The following is a 15,550-nucleotide window of genomic DNA, read 5'->3' on the forward strand; positions in this document are numbered from 1 at the left end:
GTGCCGGACCGAGACTCGAACTCGGGACCTTTGCCTTTCACGGGCAAGTGCTCTACCAACTGAGCTATCCAAGCACAACTCACGCCACATCCTCACACCTTTACTTCTGCCAGTACCTCGTCTCCTACCTTCCAAACTTTACATAAGCTCTCCTGCGAACCTTACAGAACTAGCACTCCTGAAAGAAAGGATATTGCAGAGACATGGCTTAGCCACAGCCTGGGGGATGTTTCCAGAATGAAATTTTCACTCTGCAGTGGAGTGTGCGCTGATATGAAACTTCCTGGCAGATTAAAACTGTGTGCCGGACCGAGACTTGAACTTGGGACCTTTGCCTTTCGCAGGCAAGTGCTCTACCAACTGAGCTACCCAAGCACGACTCACGCCCCGTCCTCACAGCTTTACTTCTGCCAGTGCCTCATCTCCTACCTTCCAAACTTTACAGAAGCTCTCCTGCGAACCTTGCAGAACTAGCACTCCTGAAAGAAAGGATACTGCGGAGACATTGGGTTAATCTGCCAGGAAGTTTCATATCAGTGCACACTCTGCTACAGAGTGAAAATCTCATTCTGGATGAGTAGTATTTGTTTATTTTCTACCACCTCTATGATAAAACTGTTATCACTAATGTACAAAAGTGGTGTTATTCTCAGTTTACAATTAACAAAACTTTGCCTTTTTTGAGTTCATTACAGTAAGCATTGTATTAGGTGGTTAGACACTTCAAAGTACAGTACATAATGAGGTAGCTGCACAATGCATATGTCAGGTATGTTTTCTAGATCATGTCAGTCCATCACACTCCACTTTCAGCTGACTACACAATGACACAAAACTAGTACATATACAGTTAAGAGGGTCGACCATGGTGCTCCATGGATGCACACCAACATCTGTGAACCATGTGTGTTAAAGCATGAGTTGCAAGTATACCTTTTGCAATGGACAACAGGGTGTCCACATGGAACAGCTCCAGTAGATCACACAGGTCAGAGCTCATTTTCTCCATTGTGTGTATACTGAGAAGCGGGATACTGAGAAGCGGGAGATCTGAAAGTCTTCAAACTTATTTTACAAGCAAATGGCACATTTCTGGGTATGAGTTCCTTATATCAAATTTTATCTACTAAGTCTCTTCTGTAACCCTTAGAAGACTCTAATAGAAATTGTGAAACACCTTGTATATGTATACATACTGTAAATTACAGTCACCTGCTGCATTTCTCTGTCTGTATTTGAAGGCTAATCTCAGGAACTGCTGTAGGGATTTTGATAGAGTTGCACTAACAGACATATTAATTCACAATAGAGGGTTGTCTAATTTATTACCACTATGCAGAACAAGTTGTCTGACCATAGACACTGCCACCCATGTGAAGACAGGACAGGTTGTAAGTAATAATATAAAAGACTTCACTTAATTTTATGGGTTGGGGGGAGGGGGAGGTATTAATGACACAGAGGACATCCCCCATCCACTTCAGTTGACAGCTGCTCATTGCGCATATATGTTGGTCCTGCATGATGGATCGCATTCAGTTTCATGATCTAGTTTATGAAGATCTGTATCAGATAATCCTGAAAGAGGGATTCAAAGAGGGGATCCCAAATCATGACCATCTCGTTCACCTCATTTGGTTCTTCTTGTGGGATCATATGAAATGTCTTAGACTAAAGAGGATCTCTTGGCAAAAATTATTGCTGTAACAGTTTTCAAACCACTCCACGATTGTCTGAGCAGATACGGTATTATGCCTCTACTGTACCTGTACAGTGGTTGTGAATGTAGCAGCTTGTGTAAAAAAAAAGGTTGTTTTTCACCACCAACAAACAACCAATAAATTTTAAATGTTTTCATTGTCACTTATAACTTTATATCTGTTTCCGAAGCAAAATTTCCTTTCTCATATTCATATATTTGCCTTCCTCCATCATCCATGTAAGTTTGTACCATCTTCTCAGAAACATACAGTATAATGTACTTGGAAATTCACAGTAGTAACCCAAACACGACACCACAGAACCAACTAATCTTTGTGAATTGTAGTTTTATTAAATTTTAAATCTGACCTCAGCAAATTACATTGTAACAGCTAGTTCATGCAGGAGAAATAGTAAAGGTGGGGGAAGTGTTATGCTAATCCACAACAATATAAATGGAAACTGTGTACATAGTCTTGATTTACGCAAAAAAGATAATATTGAAAATGTAATAGAAGTAACAGGGCAGAAAATAAATTTAGGTACTTGTCCACTGTACATCTTGAACATCTACAGATCAGTAAAAGATTGTATAGCCACTTTATCAGAAATTATTGGAGAACTCTTGCATATCATTCTAAAAAAACTTCATGCTTATTCACTATGTGATCTCAACAGTTATACATTAAAAGATACAAAGGACAGTAGGAAACTCCTTAACACAATCAAAACATGTGGCTGAAACAAGGAAATATCAAAACCAACATGCACAACTGCAAACATCTGTACACAGATAGATAATATACTCACAAATCTATGCGATTTTCAGTACAAAAGGGAAGCTATAGAAACAGCCTTGTCAGATCATGATGCAATAAAAATATCCTTAAATTATTCCACCACAAAAGAAAGGGTACCAAAAACAACATGGGAGAGTAGGAATGTAAATGAACAAAAACTTAACAGCCCTTAAGCATAATCTTAGAAACATATACAATCAAATATGTCTGCTTGTGTCTGTATGTGTGGATGGATATGTGTGTGTGCGAGTGTATACCTGTCCTTTTTTCCCCCCAAGGTAAGTCTTTCCGCTCACAGGATTGGAATGACTCCTTACCCTCTCCCTTAAAACCCACATCCTTTCGTCTTTCCCTCTCCTTCCCTCTTTCCTGATGAGGCAACCGTTGGTTGCGAAAGCTAGAATTTTGTGTGTGTGTGTGTGTGTATATATATATATATATATATATATATATATATATATATATTAAAAAAAAAAGATGATGTGACTTACCATACGAAAGTGCTGGCAGGTCGATAGATACACAAACAAACACATACATACACACAAAATTCAAGCTTTCGCAACCAATGGTTGCTTCGTCAGGAAAGAGGGAAGGAGAGGGAAAGATGAAAGGATGTGGGTTTTAAGGGAGAGGGTAAGGAGTCATTCCAATACCCGGAGCGGAAAGACTTACCTTAGGGGGAAAAAAGGACAGGTATACACTCGCACACACACACATATCCATCCGCACATACACAAACACAAGCAGACATTTGTAAAGACAAAGAGTTTGGGCAGAGATGTCCGTCGAGGCGGAAGACAGAGGCAAAGATGTTGTTGAAAGACAGGTGAGGTATGAGCGACAGCAAATTGAAATTAGAAATTAGCGGAGATTGAGGCCTGGCGGATAATGAGAAGAGATGATATGCTGAAGGGCAAGTTCCCATCTCCGGAGTTCTGACAGGTTGGTGTTAGTGGGAAGTATCCAGATAACCCGGACGGTGTAACACCGTGCCAAGATGTGCTGGCCATGCACCAAGGCATGTTTAGCCACAGGGTGATCCTCATTACCAACAAACACTGTCTGCCTGTGTCCATTCATGCGAATGGACAGTTTGTTGCTTGTCATTCCCACATAGAAAGCTTCACAGTGTAGGCAGGTCAGTTGGTAAATCACGTGGGTGCTTTCACAGGTGGCTCTGCCTTTGATCGTGTACACCTTCCGGGATACAGGACTGGAGTAGGTGGTGGTGGGAGGGTGCATGGAACAGGTTTTACACCGGGGGCAGTTACAAGGGTAGGAGCCAGAGGGTAGGGAAGGTGGTTTGGGGATTTCATAGCGATGAACTAAGAGGTTACGAAGGTTAGGTGGATGGCGGAAAGACACTCTTGGTGGAGTGGGGAGGATTTCATGAAGGATGGATCTCATTTCAGGGCAGGATTTGAGGAAGTCATATCCCTGCTGGAGAGCCACATTCAGAGTCTGATCCAGTCCTGGAAAGTATCCTGTCACAAGTGGGGCACTTTTGGGGCTCTTCTGTGGGAGGTTCTGGGTTTGAGGAGATGAGGAAGTGGCTCTGGTTATTTGCTTCTGTACCATGTTGGGAGGGTAGTTGCGGAATGCGAAAGCTGTTTTCAGGAACTCCGGAGATGGGAACTTGCCCTTCAGCATATGCTCTCTTCTCGTTATCCGCCTGGCCTCAATCTCCGTTAATTTCTCATTTCAATTTGCCGCCGCTCATACCTCACCTGTCTTTCAACAACATCTTTGCCTCTGTACTTCCGCCTTGACTGACATCTCTGCACAAATTCTTTGCCTTTACAAATGTCTGCTTGTGTGTGTGTGTGTGTGTGTGTGTGTGTGTGTGTGTGTGTGTGTCTATATATATATATACCTGTCCTTTTTTCCCCCTAAGGTAAGTTTTTCCGCTCCCGGGATTGGAATGACTCCTTACCCTCTCTCTTAAAACCCACATCCTTTCATCTTTCCCTCTTTCCTGACGAAGCAACCGTTGGTTGCGAAAGCTTGAATTTTGTGTGTATGTTTGTGTGTCTATCGACCTGCCAGCACTTTCGTTTGGTAAGTCACATCATCTTTGTTTTTAGGTATATTTTTCCCACGTGGAATGTTTCCCTCTATTATATATATATATATATATATATATATATATATATATATATAGTTATAATAGAGGGAAACATTCCACGTAGGAAATATATATCTAAAAACAAAGATGATGTGACTTACCAAATGAAAGTGCTGGCAGGTCGACAGACACACAAACAAACACAAACATACACACAAAATTCTAGCTTTCGCAACCAACGGTTGCCTCGTCAGGAAAGAGGGAAGGAGAGGGAAAGATGAAAGGATTTGGGTTTTAAAGGAGAGGGTAAGGAGTCATTCCAATCCCGGGAGCGGAAAGACTTACCTTAGGGGGAAAAAAGGACGGGTATACACTCGCGCACACACACACATATCCATCCACACTTATACAAACACAAGCAGACATATTTTTCAGAGAGATAAGGGTGAACTAGAAAATAACTGGAGATCTGGTATGAAAAAATGCGAAAAAGTGTTGGTTAAGTTGATCCTGTGGTGAACTTGGGTTGGTAGACAGCGATGTGCATGAAGGTTAGGTGGTTGTGTTGCCGCTAAAACACGTTAAAGGACGGAGAAATTCGGGAAAATTTCGAAAAAACGTGTAAATGTATTAAAAGGCGTGGTGTTGTGGTGAAAGATTACGAAAATGGGGCTAACAATTGTAAATAATGACGTTAAAACCGGTGGAGAGCGGCTAAAAATGATCAGTGATGTACGAAAAACGGAAGTGGAAATAAAGTAAAAGTTATTAGAACTAGCCGAAATGGTTGTTTAATACGTGAAGGCAGCTGTTATTGAACTAGAAACGGTTAGCGGTATTGTTGAAAGCGCAAAATAAAAATTTTTGGTTATGGTTTGGAAGTGGGTTACGTATTATAGAGTATATATAGGCGGGATAAAATTGTATTACGGTAAAAAGGGAAGGTGAATAGAAAGTGAGACCACTGGTAAACGCAGAAAGAGAAAATAAGACGACAGGAAAGATTTCGAGATGCAACAGCGACAATAACAAACGTAATTGTTGGGTTCAAATTAATGATATGGTTATAATAGAGGGAAACATTCCACGTAGGAAATATATATCTAAAAACAAAGATGATGTGACTTACCAAATGAAAGTGCTGGCAGGTCGACAGACACACAAACAAACACAAACATACACACAAAATTCTAGCTTTCGCAACCAACGGTTGCCTCGTCAGGAAAGAGGGAAGGAGAGGGAAAGATGAAAGGATTTGGGTTTTAAAGGAGAGGGTAAGGAGTCATTCCAATCCCGGGAGCGGAAAGACTTACCTTAGGGGGAAAAAAGGACGGGTATACACTCGCGCACACACACACATATCCATCCACACTTATACAAACACAAGCAGACATATGTCTGCTTGTGTTTGTATAAGTGTGGATGGATATGTGTGTGTGTGCGCGAGTGTATACCCGTCCTTTTTTCCCCCTAAGGTAAGTCTTTCCGCTCCCGGGATTGGAATGACTCCTTACCCTCTCCTTTAAAACCCAAATCCTTTCATCTTTCCCTCTCCTTCCCTCTTTCCTGACGAGGCAACCGTTGGTTGCGAAAGCTAGAATTTTGTGTGTATGTTTGTGTTTGTTTGTGTGTCTGTCGACCTGCCAGCACTTTCATTTGGTAAGTCACATCATCTTTGTTTTTAGATATATATATATATATATATATATATATATATATATATATATATATATATATATATGTGTGTGTGTGTGTGTGTGTGTGTGTGTGTGTGTGTGTGTGTGTGTGTGTGTGTGTGAGCGCGCCTATATATAGATATATATACACACACAGTATAGATGATGTAAGAAAATGTATACAGTCATAATTTGCAAAATGCTAGTTATTAAGCATATTATACTACTTACTACTTCAATTCTTGTGATACAAATTTGACTTGATCTATACAATGTATGTTGTCTAGGGATCCAATAAAATAAATAAATAACATAAATCTACATCTACATCCATACTTCACAAACCACAGTGAAATGCATGTGCATAGATCACATGAAGAATGAATAAATGTCTCTGTGTGTTTAGTTTAGCTTAGTTTATTTTATTAACATTCTTTGCATCACTTACATGATATAGGAATTACTGTAGTACTGTACACCACATGCATAGCACAGTTGTACAAATTGATATAATGAATATGAAATTAATGTTTGGAGTGTATTAAAAAATGATGCCAAGAACTAATGCAATGGTCTTATACATGCTCTCTGACCAAGTGAATAATTGAAATATGTGAAATACACTCCAAGAAACATATTTATTGCATCATTTATAGTCAAAAGAGTATATAACCAAAATATGAAATTAACAATGAGTACAGCACGATTGAAATGACAATGAAGAGAATACAAGTGTTCGTTAGTGATTTAGGGATTCAAAATATTCCTCTGTCTTATAAGAACATTTCTTTAACAAGTAATGTTTTGATTCTGATTTAATTTTCCCTCTCCTTTGATTCGTCAATGGCCTTGCCGCAGTGAAAACACAGGCTCCCATCTGATCACCGAAGTTAAGCACTGTCGGGCGTGGCTGGCACTTGGATGGGTGATCATCTGAACCGCCATGCGCTGTAGCCATTTTTCGGGGGGCACTCAGCCTCGTGATGCCAACTGAGGAGCTACTCAACCGAACAGCAATGGCTCTGGCCAAAGAAAACCATCATAACAGCTGGCAGAGCAGTGTGCTGACTACTCGCCTCTCCTAGTCGCATCCTCAGCTGACGATGACATGGCAGTTGGATGGTCCTCATGGGCCACTTGTAGCCTGAAGATGGAGTGCTTCTTTGATTCCCTTGATGCAAATTGACAGAGCATTATATAGCTTTACTCCATAATGGCTCACATGTTTTTGAAGTTTTTTTTTATTTTTCTTGCTCTTTCTACAGACAGATTCTTACTGTTACATGTGTTGTATGAAAATCTCATTTTATACATAAATTACTCAAGTCTCCTCCCCCCCCCCCCCCCCCTCTTCCCCCAGGACCGTGGACCTTGCAGTCGGTGGGGAGACTTGTATTCCTCAGCGATACAGACAGCAGTATCATAGGTGCAACCACAACAGAGAGGTACCAGTTGAGAGGCCTGACAAATGTGTGATTCCTGAAGAGGGGCAGGTGTCTGTTTGGTAACTGCACGGTCAACAGTGATGATTGACTGTAATATCAATCAAAACAGCCTTGCTGTGCTGGTACTGTGAAAGCTGAAAACAAGGGGAAGCTGCAGCCATAATTTTTTCCAAAGGGTTGCAACTCTACTCAATGGTTAAATGATGATGGCATGCTCTTGGGTAATATATTTCAGAGGTAAAATAGTCCCCCATTCAGATCTCCAGGCAGAGACTACTTAGGCAGATGTCATCATCAGGAGAAACAAAACTGGTATTCTATAGACTGGAGCATGGAATGTTAGATCCCTCAATCAGGAAGTTAGGTTAGAAAACTTAAAAAGAGAAGTGGATATGTTATAGTTAAATATTGTAGGAAGTAGTGATGTTCGGTGACACGTGAAACAGGACTAATGGTCAGGTGAAAATAGGGTTATAAACTGAAAATGAAATAGTAGTAACCAGGAGTAGGTTTAATAATGAACAAGAAAATAGGAATGCAGGTAAGCTACTATGAACAGCGTAGTGAATGCATTATTGTAGCCAAAATAGACAAAGTACACACCCGCCACAGCAGTACAAGTTTATTTGACACCTAGCTCCACAGATGATGAAGACATTGAAGAAATATATGATGAGATAAAAGAAATTATGCAAATAATTCAGGGAAATGAAAATTTAATCATAATGGGGTACTGGAATTCAACAGTATCAAAAAGAAGAGAACAAAAAATTATAGGTGAATATGGACTGGACTAAAGGAAAGAAAGAGGAAGCAGTCTGGTAGAATATTTTCCAGAGAACAATTTAATTATTGCTAATATCTGTTTTAAGAGTCATGAAATACAGTTGTACACACAGAAGAGACACTGGAAGGATTTGGATTGATTATATAATGGTAAGACAGAGATTTAGGAACCAGATTTTAACTTGTAAGACATTTCCAGGGACAGGTGTGGACTGACCACAATTTATTGTTTATGAACTGTAGACTGGAACTGAAGAAATTGCAAAAAGGTAAGAAATTAATGAGATGGGACCTGGATAATTTGAAAAAACCAGAAGTTGTTGACAGCTTCCGAGGGAGCATTAGGTAATGACTGGCACAAATGAGGAAAAGGAACACAGTAGAAGATGAACAGGTAGCTTTGAGAGATGAAATAGTGAAGGCAGCACAGGAGCAAATAGGTAAAATGCCACAGCATAGTAGAAATCATTGGATAACACAGGAGGTACTGAATTTAAGTAATGAAAGGAGAAAATGTAAAACTGCAATGAATAAAGCAAGCAAAAGGGAATACAAACATCTAAACAGTAAGATTGGCAGGAAATATAAAATGGCTAAGCAGGAATGGCTAGAGGACAAATGTATGGCTTTAGAAGCATATATGACTAGGGGAAAGGTAGACACCACCTACAGATAAATTAAAGAGGTATTTGGAGAAAAGAGCAGCAGCTGTATGAACATCAAGAACTCAGAAGACCAGCCCAAGCAAAGAAAGAAATGCTGAAAGGTGGAAGTAGTATATAAAGGGTCTATACAATGGAGATGAACTTGCAAGCAGTATTATAGAAAGAGAAGAGGATGTAGATGAGGATGAGAGGGGAGATATGATACTGCGAGAAGAATTTGACAGAGCACTGAAAGACCTAAGTCGAAACAAGGCCCCAGGAGTAGACAACATTCTATTAAAACTACATATAGCATTGGGAGAGGCAAAACTCTTTCATCTGGTGTGCAATATGTATGAAACAGATAAAATACCCTCAGACTTCAGGAAGAATGTAATAATTCCAATTCCAAAGAAAGTAGGTGCAAAATACTAACACAAATTCCTTACAGAAGAATGGAAAAACTGATAGAAACCAAAGAAATTCAGGAACACATGATGCAATCTCACCCTTCGACTTATCTTAGAAGACAAGTTAAGGAAAGGAAAGCCTATGTTTATAGCATTTTCAGACTTAAAGAAAGCTTTTAACAATGTTGACTGGAATACACTCTTCAAAATTCTGAAGTTGACACAGGGATAAAAAGGCTATTCACAACTTGTACAGAAACCAGAGGCAGTTGTAAGAGTCAAGGGGCATGAAAGGGAAGCATTGGTTGAGATGGGTTTGAGACAGGGTTGACGCCTGTCCCCAATGTTATTCAATCTGCATGTACAACAAGCAGCTAAGGGAACCAAAGAAAAATTTGAAGTAGGAATTAAAGTCCACGGAGAAGAAATAAAAACCTTGAGGTTTGCTGATGACATTGTAATTCTGTCAGAGACAGCAGAGGACTTGGAAGAACAGTTGAATGAATGGTATGGACAGTGTCTTGAAAAGAGGACATAAGATGATCAACAACAAAAGCAAAATAAGGATAATGGAATGAAGTCAAATTAAAGCATGTGATGCTGACGAAATTAGATTAGGAAAGAAGACACTTAAAGATGTAGATAAGTTTTATTATTCGAGCAGAAAAATAACTAATGATGCGCAAAGCAGGGAGGATATAAAATATAGACTGGCAATTGCAAGAAATGTATTTCTGAAGAAGAGAAATTTGTTAACATCGAATACAGATTTAAGTGCCTTGAAGTCTTTGGTGAAAGTATTTTTATGGAGTGCAGCCATGTATGGAAGTGAAACATGGATGATAAATAGCTTAGGCAAGAAGAGAATAGAAACTTTTTAAATGTGGTGCTACAGAATAATGTTGAAGATTTGGTGGGTAAATCACATAACTAATTAGCAGGTACTGAATAGAATTGGGGAGAAAAGAAATCTGTGGCACACTCTGATTAGCAGAAGAGATCAGTTGATAGGATGCATTCAGAGACATCAAGGGATCACCAATTTAGTACTGCAGAGAAGTGTGGGGAGTAAAAATCATAGAGAGAGACAAAGAGGTGAATACAGAAAGTAGATTCAGAAGGATGTAGGTTGCAGTAGTTATTTGGAGATGAAGAGACTTGCACAGGATAGAGTAGCATGGAGAGCTGCATCAAACCAGTCTTGAGACTGAAGACCATGACAATAACTACTACTCAGGTATGTTCAAATTGCTCTGAGCACTACTGGACTTAACTTCTGAGGTCATCAGTCTCAGGTATGTTTTTGTATACAGTACACTTTTGGATATGTACAAAAATGCCACTGTAAATATTTTTAACTGGCCTGGAGTGTGTTTGTGGAGAGCTGTGTGCAATACAAAATTCTCATGGCTATTATCTGTAATTTCTCTCAAGCGAGATTTTGTTTCACCAAGAACATTATTCCATAAGGTACAGCAGAATGGAAATATTTGTTCTGTAATTAGTCTTGTCCTCAGATTAATATTGGAAAGAATTACTCAGTTAATGATGAGGAAATGTACCATGAAACACTGCATTTGACTGGTGTACATAAGATCACAAGAAGCCAGAGCAACAAGAAAAATAAAACCATTATAAAACCAATATTTGATGGTGAAAACAACAACAGCAGTAGCAGTGGTGATGGTATTGACATTTACCATAAAGTAGTGAACAATCTCCTGCTGAGAGAGAGAGGTGTCATCAAATAAGTATGGAGACAGACAAATAAGTATGGAGACAGTCGTTTGAGAACTGCACAAACCACCATGCAAAACGTACCCTTGTGGGCGTGTTATGAGAAAACATTCTGTTTGAAGCCACCTACATAGGGAGAAATGATCATCACAATAAAATAAGAGAAATCAGGGATTGCACAGAAAAATTTAAGTGCTCATTTTTCCCGCACACTGTTCAAGAATGGAACGATATAGAGACAGCTTGAAGGTGGTTCATTGAACCCTCTGTCAGGCACTTTATTGTGAATTGCAGAGTAGTCACATAGATGTAGATGATTAAAAGTTTGGATGACTTACGGCAGGCTGATCTTGTAGATATGAGAGAATATTCACATGAGAATAATGGATTCAAATATACTTTAATGGTTATTGGTACTCCTAATTTGCATGAGCATTACCTGTTAAAACAGAAATGGGGAGAAATGTTGTGGACATATTTGAGCATTTGCTGCAGACAGGGACAAATCGTCACCCAGGCAACCTCCAAACAGATCACGGTGGAGAGTTTTACAATAGATATTTCAAGACTGTGATGCAACGGTATGGAATACATCACTACTCAAAATTAACCCACCTGAAGGTGAGTATTGTGGAATATCTGAAGAGAACAATAAATTGTCAAATGTGGATGCATTTTAATCTTCGTGGCTCATACAAATGGACAGATATCCTCCCAGAAATAATTGCTCAGTATAATAGAGCCAAACATAGCAATAAAAATGAGACCAATTTATGTTCATGTTAATAGAGTGATCACGTTAAAATGCTGGATCCACATAAACAGAAATCTAATGTAGGTGATTTGCTAAGTATCTCAAAATACAAGTTGGCATTTCAGAAATCATACCCACCAAACTGGTCCTCAGAGATATTTACAGTTTCAGAGGTGCAAAGGATGAATCCTAGAATTTATATCTTGAAGGACAGTAAAAGTGAAAAAATTGCAAGTTGCTTCTACACCAAGGAGCTGCAGAGCACTCAGAACCGGATGTGTTTCTCATAAAGTCATATGACATTGGGGAAACAGAGCACTAGTTAAATGGTTTGGTTTTCCTGCAGCACAAAACAGCTGGATTGACATTGTTAATTTGCTATATAATGGGGTGCACAGAGCACAACCAGCACAGTAGCATAACATGTGTACAAGGAGATGCATTAAAGGAGGTGGTGGTTTCTATACAAACTGCCAGTGAAATTACACTTTCCGGGATATAACTAGTGTGGACCTGGAACAAAGCTTCAGAAATGCTTGGCATCGGATGATAAGGGGGTTAATGAGCTCAATTATTCATGTATCGAACACAACATTGCATATGCTGTAAATAAAGATCTCCCAAGTCACCACATTGCAGATAGGATTTTAGCTGATAAGGCTAAGGTGATATGCAGAAGAAAGGACATTGGTGTAGGTCAATGCACTGCAGCATTTGTAGTTGATAAAACCTTGCATGGAAAAATTAAGTTGGGATTAGGAGTGATGAATTTCAAGTGAGTTATGAATGCTGCATGTTGTGCACTAAACAAGAAGAAGAAGAGTGGGAAGCAGAGCTGTTTGAATAACTGTATCCTGACAGTGATGTATGCAACTAAAAGTGCTCTGAAGCAGAAGGATGCAGGAAGAAGAAAAAGATGATTGGTTAAAGCACCTCGAATTCTACCTGTGCCCAAGAGGTCTGGTGGTTTTCTTCCATTCCTCATCCCAGCCATCTCCACTCTCTCACTGTGGTTCCACTGGCTGGTGGTGATGCGGCTATTGGCAGAACAGTCAAGAATGCGCAAAACTCCCAGTAACAGCTAGAAGAAGCAAGAAGACATAACCACTTGATGGAAGCCGCAGCCATCAGAAAAGGACTATACCTGAATCGATTGTCAGCCAGGCATTTGCATTGGAAGGAGTTCTCGCATGCGTCGGTGTTCCACAAGGGTTTACCGAGTAAATGCTGCTTTGTTTGCAGTTATTGTAATTGTCTTTTGAAATTCCATCAAGGTCATCATCTCACTTGCACCTAGTTCTTTATGGTTTTTCCACAAAAAAATCATTGTTTGTATGTGAGGATGTAAGAGTTACACCACTTGTGGTTTTACATCATTCACACTGATGAAAGCTCGTCACCACATATTTAGCCTACGGATCACATCAGGATCACAAGTGAAGCCAGAACATGTGGGTATCTCTGCTTACATGTCAGTTAAGCAGTGAACCACATCTGTGCACTATGTTCAAGACGTAGGCTATGGTAACAGCATGGTGACGAACTTCATAAAATATACTTTTGCTGTAAACAAATTTATTCTACACAAAAGAGTAAATGAACACACAACAAAATAAATTCTGATTAGAATGTCTATGACTTGGTTATGATGGTAATGGTGCTGCACTGTATTTCTACTCAAACACTGTCCTCGAGGGTACGCACTACTCTGTGACGAGCGCATTGGCCGATTGCGTGACCATGGGAGAACAATGGGCACATGTCCAGAACAAAGCGAACTTTCTTCGCAATAGAGAGACACTATGTATTTTGCAGGCATGATAAAACAAAAGCAAAAATGAATAAAGAGAGCCAAACAAACTTCTGTTAATCTCAACCCACGTGGTCTGCAGATTGCAGTTATAGATCCTGGGGAAATGCATCTATATTTTATGGTGGTTCACTTCTAACTGCTGTTGTTGACCTGCAGCTATGTGTGCCACATATGTTGCCAGAATTTTGCCTAATTGTAAGTGCACGTGCCGGGGGCTATCTGGTGCAGCCTAACTTGTGCCGTTAGTGAGCAGCCCTAGTCTGTCCAAACATTTCTGCAACCTGGCTGCCACAATGTAACAGAAATACATTATGCAATATTCAATGCTATTTAGATAAAGAGCCAAGGAACTGATAGCTATGTTACTACATTATTAGCACACTGATCCGTTTCTGCGATCTGATTGCCAAAACTTGAGTGTGTACAATTACACATGACAAGAGGTCATCTTCGTCCTGCTCATTAACACCTATACATACCAAAGCCAATTGCAGATCTTACCATTTTTTTAACAGTGTCTGCGAGCAGAATTTGAAGTTTTCTTTCACTAGCAGCGTAAGAGTCATCTTAGTTCCTCCTGTCTTCCCTCATAATATACGTACGCCCCTTCTTCGAGACCCAACTTAGACCCTCATAAGCAGTCATACAATGACGAGTGTCCATTCTTCTGGAGCGTCCTCAAACTTCTCAATAATTTTCCGAAACTTCTACATCAGACCAGGCTGACTGATGAAATTCTCACATTTTCATGCCCAGAGGCCTACAGCTAAAGAACGAATTTGTTTTGGCTCTGTCCTGATGGTGCCTCAAAGGAGAGCGCATTATTGCGTTACAGCAAGCTGTTTCCTATGACACTCCTAAGATTCCTATCTGCTTTTTTTTTATATATATATATATATATATATATATATATATATATATATATATATATAAAAACAAAGATGAGGTGACTTACCGAACAAAAGCGCTGGCAGGTCGATAAACACACAAACAAACACAAACATACACACAAAATTCAAGCTTTCGCAACAAACTGTTGCCTCATCAGGAAAGAGGGAAGGAGAGGGGAAGACGAAAGGAAGTGGGTTTTAAGGGAGAGGGTAAGGAGTCATTCCAATCCCGGGAGCGGAAAGACTTACCTTAGGGGGAAAAAAGGGACAGGTATACACACGCACACATGCACATATCCATCCACACATACAGTTTGTTGCGAAAGCTTGAATTTTGTGTGTATGTTTGTGTGTCTGTCGACCTGCCAGCACTTTCATTTGGTAAGTCACATCATCTTCAGCATTTCTAATTACAATTGGCTGGAATGGCAATTTCACAGACAGATAGCAGATCCAAGTAGTCCAAAGAGCACCATTAACTTAACATTGGTTGCAAAAGAGATGTCGATGGGAAGTAGGGCAGCATTTGCCGAAGGGTGTTGCGTGACTGGACAGGATGAGGGGATGCCCATCATGAACCGACACTATGCCAACAGCAGGTAACACTGGAGCTGTCTGAACAGCTGCAGAGGAGCCATTGGCATTCTGCATGAGTTGATCACTGCTCCCACATTCCTAAAGCATTTATCTGTGGTGAGGGCATCATAACGTACAGTAAAAGTCCTGGAAGGGGGACAACAATGAGCTTTGGGTGGAGAAAGCAGAGAAGGCAGTGCCAGTCTCCTGATAGGAGAGCAATATACCAGTGGACGCTATGCAGGCTCTG

General features: G+C 40.0%; 1 non-coding gene across 1 annotated transcript; it reads right to left on the reverse strand.

Annotated features, from left to right (window-relative positions):
* Window positions 1–75, reverse strand: Trnas-uga (transfer RNA serine (anticodon UGA)). Its single transcript has one exon. It is a non-coding gene; the product is annotated as a tRNA-Ser (tRNA).
* Between the last annotated feature and the right edge of the window lie 15,475 nt (window positions 76–15,550).

Source organism: Schistocerca serialis, chromosome 1 (assembly GCF_023864345.2).
Source record: "Schistocerca serialis cubense isolate TAMUIC-IGC-003099 chromosome 1, iqSchSeri2.2, whole genome shotgun sequence".
Lineage (NCBI taxonomy): Eukaryota > Metazoa > Arthropoda > Insecta > Orthoptera > Acrididae > Schistocerca > Schistocerca serialis.